The following is a 6,000-nucleotide window of genomic DNA, read 5'->3' as shown; positions in this document are numbered from 1 at the left end:
GGCTCACCCTGACATGGAGGACTTGGGTCTCAAACTCACAATTTTCTTATTGACAAACCCAGCATCTTATAACACACACGAGTGTGCGCACATGCACACACTATATGCATTCATACATAAATACATATAGAATATAATTATATATTTATTTATTCAAATACTGAAGGAATGTTAATTGTCCCTTATCAATCTGAAAGGCTGTTTGCCAGAGTGTCACGAGATCATCAGATCACCCAAACCTTCAAGTGTTCCACATTTTTCTTAAAGTTCTTAATAAAATAGCTTTTTGAGTTCTTCGTTTAGGAGTCAGAATGAAATGCACAGATATAGACGAGGTATGCCTAGTTTAGTCATACTAGAAAAAGGTCTTGGAAGAGTAACTGGTTACAAACTGAATGTGAGTGGTGTGGGTGCAGAAAAAAAATTCACATCAATTTTAGGTTGCTGCAAAGCATAGTTGTCCTATTGGAGGCAGTAATTATCTTACTTTATCCTTCTATGAAATGTTGGTTTCATCTTCAAACCTGAAGATGACTCAGATAAATCGGAACAGGTTCAGAGAAGGGTAAAATCTGAGGCCTGGAAATTAAGTTCTATCCCAAGAGATAGAAGTAACTGAAAATGTTTAGGAAAAACTGAATGTGATATAACAGCACTATTCAAGTATCTGAAATTTAATCAAGGCGTTGTTTACACTGATCCAAAGCATAAGGAACTGAATAATGGAGCCATATTTGTAGAAAACAATTTCTGATTTATTTTAAGAGACAAAGTATTTGTAGCAATAAGAACAGTTTTACAGTTGGAAGAGTTAACAGGAGAAGACGATGAAGAAGATAAGCTTTCTTTCACTGGATATAGTCAGGTAGTGACTGAATGGATCTCTGAACTGAATAGGGGTTGGACTAGATGACTTAAATGACCCCTTCCAACTCTCTGATTCTCTCTCCTCCAACCTCATTACTGCCAGTTTTACTGCAAGCAACCCTCTAAATTTGTAAGTGGCGTTATTTTCCCACCGTAAGTGTAGAAGGCAGGGCCTGAATATGGAACTTTCTGCATGAAAAATAAGGACTCTGCCATTTAGGTACATGCTGTCACATACAATGTAAGTTGATTTCCAAATTCCATGTTTTATTCTGCTGCTGGCCTAATCTCTTGGGTTTTATTTTCTAGCCTGGGCAAGATGATGACAGTTCCAGCAGCAGCAGCAGCTCTGACAGTGATTCTGGCAAGGTAAAACAATTTGAATGGGTACTTGATAGATGGAAGAGAAATGTATTGATAATTAGAGCTGCCAATTATTTTCAGCAGCTTGGTGTTCCCAGACATGTGGGATTTCATCACCTCCCAGATAGCAAGGATGGGCGATTTGTGGAATTGTTAGAGTTGAAGAAGGATAATCAATATGAAACATTATCAGTTGAAAAATGTTGTTTTTAGCTATTACTATTAATAGCCTTTCTGCAGTCCTGCTAGAAAATAACTTTCCACTAGCGGTGTAGAAAACATTTGAAGCTGCAAAAGTCCCAACTCTGAAACAGCTCACACTTCAAAATCCAGATTCTGACATCAAAGGGAGTCATGTGGGATCAGAGTAACCTGTTCCAACCTAATCAAAGTAATCTAAATTGAAGTGAGCCATTCTCATTGAAGCAGAGTCAGCCCTGTTTTGCTTTCATGCCTCCCTCCTTCACCCCCTTTAGGACTATCATATTGAAAGGATAAAAGATTCCTCAATTTAAAGTCAAATAATGCTTTTCTTTTAATCACACAGACTCACAGCGGAGAAAAAAAGAAAAAGGAAAAGAAATGACTTTGAGGCAGCCCACACCTTCCAGCTGAATTGAAGTTCAACTAGTGAAGGGTATTTGGGCATAAGGGGAGAAACAAAAATTATGTTCATTTTCTTCAAAATAAAATGTCTTTATTTTGGTTTACCTTAACATGCTTGTTTCATTTTTCTCCCATTTTTGCTCATTTGACTGAGGTTTCATGTTAGGAATGATCAATAAATGAATGGGACCTTTAATGAAACATACACATCCTTATATTCTTCTTCAAGGTACTACTGTGATAAGTTAACCAACTAATCTTGTCTTCATACAGGTCGTTTCATTTGAATTCCATATTTAGTTTTTCATCCTTCACCCAACAGACATTGGTTGATTGTTCTCACTGTCAGAAAATTTCTCCCTATTTTTAGGTTGAATCTCTCCTTGATCAGTTTCCATCCATTATTCTTTATCTGGCCATTGAATGCCTTGGAAAATAGCCTGACTTCTTCCTTTCTGTGGCAGCCGTCAAATATTGGAACACTGCTATCATGTCTCCCGTGGTCCTTCTCTTCACTAAACTAGCCATACCCAGTTCCTTTAACTGTTCTTCATATGTTTTAGTCCCCTAACCCAGTGTTTTTCAACCTTTTTTGTGCAAAGGCACACTTTTTTCATGAAAAAAATCACAAGGCACACCACCATTAGAAAATGTTAAAAAATTTTAACTCTGTGCCTATATTGACTATATATAAAGTGTTTTTCCCACGGCACACCTTACACTATGTCACGGCACACTAGTGTGCCGCGGCACAGTGGTTGAAAAACACTGCCCTAACCATCCAGGTTTCCATTCTCTGCACTTTTTCTAGAGTCTCAACATCTTTTTTTATAGTGTGGTGACCAAAATTGGATGCAGTATTTTAGGCATGGTCTTACTAAGACTTTATAGAGTAGTATTAGTACCTTACTTGATCTTGATTGTATCCCTCTGTTAATGCAATATAGGATTGTATTGGCCTTTTTGGCTGCCGCTACACACTGCTAGCTCATATTTAACTGATTGTCCACTAAGACTCCAAGATCTCTCTCACAGTTACTACTGTTAAGCCTGGTTTCACCAAGTCTATATATGTATTTTTGGTTTTTCTTGCCTAAGTGTAAGACTTTATTTTTCTCTACATTGAATTTAATTTTGTTAGATAAGGCCCAGTGTTCATGTCTGTCAAGATCCATTTGGATCTTAAGCCTATCTTCTAGGGTGTTGGCTATTCCTGCCAGCTTAGTATCATCTGCAAATGTGGTAAGTCCCCCTTCTATTCCCTCATCTAAGTCATTTATAAAGATATTGAAGGGTACTGGGCCTAAGACCTTGGGGTACCTCAATGATTACTTCCCTCCATGTAGACGTAGACTCATTAAGGACTACTCGTTAAGTACAGTTTGTCAGCCAGTTACAAATTCATCTGGTGGTGATGCTATCTATCCTGCTTTTTTCTAGCTTACCAAAAAGTAGGTTGTGGGCTACTTTGTTGAAATGCCTTGCTGAAGACTATTATGTCCACAGTATTTTGCTGGTCTACTAATTTAATTACTACATTGAAGAATTACATATACCATCAAAAATAGTATAGGGTTTCTTGCTTCAGTAGGGGATTGGAATAGAAGACTTCCAAGGTCTCTTCCAAATTTGTTATTCTGTTTTTCTGTCATTTAATAATATTCTGTCATTAATCATCATATTCAGTATGCTCTACTCTAGAAATAGTTCATCTGTAGGACATGGCTCTGAAGATGACTGTATTCACTTACTTAAAATAAAAACTGAGTGTTGAATGAAGCAGTGATGTCATATTATTTATGAGGAGACGTTTAAGTAAGGATCTGAAATAGCAATTGCAGTTGGCTGTATTAAACCTGGCAATTACATGAACAGGTAACCTTATATGGGGACTGAGTGCTACAAAATGTGGTGGTAGTCATTTAAATGGCTTTAAAATTAGATCAGTGGAAGCTCATATAATCCGTCTGAACAATATATTGATGGCAGTATGGTACATCCATGATCAAAGAAAGTATATCAAACCATGGTTAAAATCAGCCTTGTAAAATAAGCCAGACTAAGAAACCAAAGCCATAAAAGTATGAAACTTCTTTTATTGGAACCACTCTATAGCCAGGTTACAATGGCAATTAGGACTGGAATTACTATCATTAAGTGACATAGTCATAGAACATGGTTCATGTGGCAGTGTTGCTTAGTGACAGCAGTCCTGGTTGCTGTTGTTAATCAGGGACCTCACATGATTGACTTCCAATTTCCTATCAGCTTCACCATTGATTTTGCTTGTGGGAAGCTGGCAAAGAACATGGGAGATCTTGTTCGCAAAACTGCAGTTTGCTGCAATATTGTAATTGTCAGGTAGGCACCAAACATGATTAGTGAATGTAGGTAGGCTGTGATGTCCAGAACTCCAAGGACTAGTCATAAGTCCCCCCACTGATTCAGAACCATCATAAGTCATTGCTGAACAAGTAGTTGTAACCTGAAGAATACCTGTATTATCAGAATCTTGCAAGTTTGGATGTGTTTCCCTCCTTCTCCCTTGTGTGAATTAGGGACTCAAGCTGTGCTTATCTCATCATTGCTTTGGTAGAGGCTCTTTCTCCTTCTAGCCCATTCCACACACCCTTTACAGTTAACACCATTAATTCAATTTATTTATATAGAACATTATGTCATAGAATAATCACACTGGCAGGATTTGCAAACTCACATTAACTACCTAATTCTGCTTCAGAGTATGCAAACCCAACCAAAACCTATTGGTGGAGGATAGCAGCAGGAAAAGACTATTTTTCTCTGTTCTTTGCTATATGGTACCACTTCGTCATTCTCACTGAACTAATGATATACTATTCTTTTTCTTTCTATTTTTGAATAAGAAGTGTTAGCATTCTTCACTTATCTCATCTTATTTTGACTTTTATTTGTCTTAACCTCATATTTAACAATCAAGGCTACCAGTCCACCTTATCAACACACAAATACACCAGAGGTGGTATTCTGACGGTTTGCCCCAGTTCAAGCGAACTGGTAGTGGCGGTGGTGGGAGGCTCTGCCCACCTACCCAGATGTCATCACGGACGCTCTGCATGCACACACACACACACTCCCAGTTCCGAACTGGTAGCGAAGGTAAGAATATTTCACGCCTGAAATACACACAGACACACAGACAATTTTGCCTAAGCAAGGTGAAATAAATAAAAAAAACATTGCCATGATAATGTGAGCTTGAAGAAGAATTCGTCCAATGGTTGGCAGATATATCCTCAAGTAAAAATAACCCTTATGATCAGACTATGATTGGGCATGTCAATTACAGAATGTTGGATAAAGAGGCAGGAAAACGGGTTCCTGGTATTAGTCAAGCAGAAGGAAGAGGGCAACCAGGCGAGAGAAATCAAAAGAGTGCAGTTTAGGTTTTGGTCAAATGTGCTTGCGAGAAGATAATTATTGGGACCTTATGGAATACCACCAGTCTGAAGCAGCAGTGGAAAACAACAACCACCACAAATACAATGATACGCATTTTGATTTACACACTCTTCAATCAGCTACCATGGCAGCTTGTTCTGCCATAGGCACTTTCTGCCTCTAAACCATATGTAGTACTATTTATCAATTGCCCTTTTAAAATATTCCTGCCTGTGTCCTAGGGTGTGTTTTCACTAGCCTTAAGCTGCTATAGTAAGAATGTATATAGAAGACTGATTGTGGCTGATCTCTTGTCCTTTACAGAAAGAGAATGGTTTAATTAAGGCAGTTGTCAGTGTAGGTAAGAAAGCTGCAAAGTTGTATCTATGTAGTCACTGGCAATAGAGGTTGATGTGAGGATAACTTTACCTTTTTAAGGAGGGGTTCCTGGCCTGGAGTACTCTAGTATGATAGAGTTTCTCTGTGTAAATGAGACAATCAGGCTATAACGTCTCAATCATGAAAACTTTATGATGTGTGAACTTCAATTCCCATACTTGCTAGGGAATTTCAGGGGTTGATGTCTACAAATGTTAAAAGTTGCCAATTTTGAGAAACACTGGTGTACTACAACACTGTGTGAAGAGTGCCATCTACTGCTCCCTTTGGCACACTGCAGCCTCTGTTCTGGCTCTTTGGAGAACCTCTTTTCAGCAAGTCTCACATCTGCACTATCATGCTCCT

The sequence above is a fragment of the Thamnophis elegans genome, chromosome 2 (assembly GCF_009769535.1).
Source record: "Thamnophis elegans isolate rThaEle1 chromosome 2, rThaEle1.pri, whole genome shotgun sequence".
In the NCBI taxonomy this organism is placed as follows: domain Eukaryota; kingdom Metazoa; phylum Chordata; class Lepidosauria; order Squamata; family Colubridae; genus Thamnophis; species Thamnophis elegans.
The sequence above is the reverse complement of the archived record's forward strand: the minus strand, read 5'-3'. Positions refer to the sequence as shown.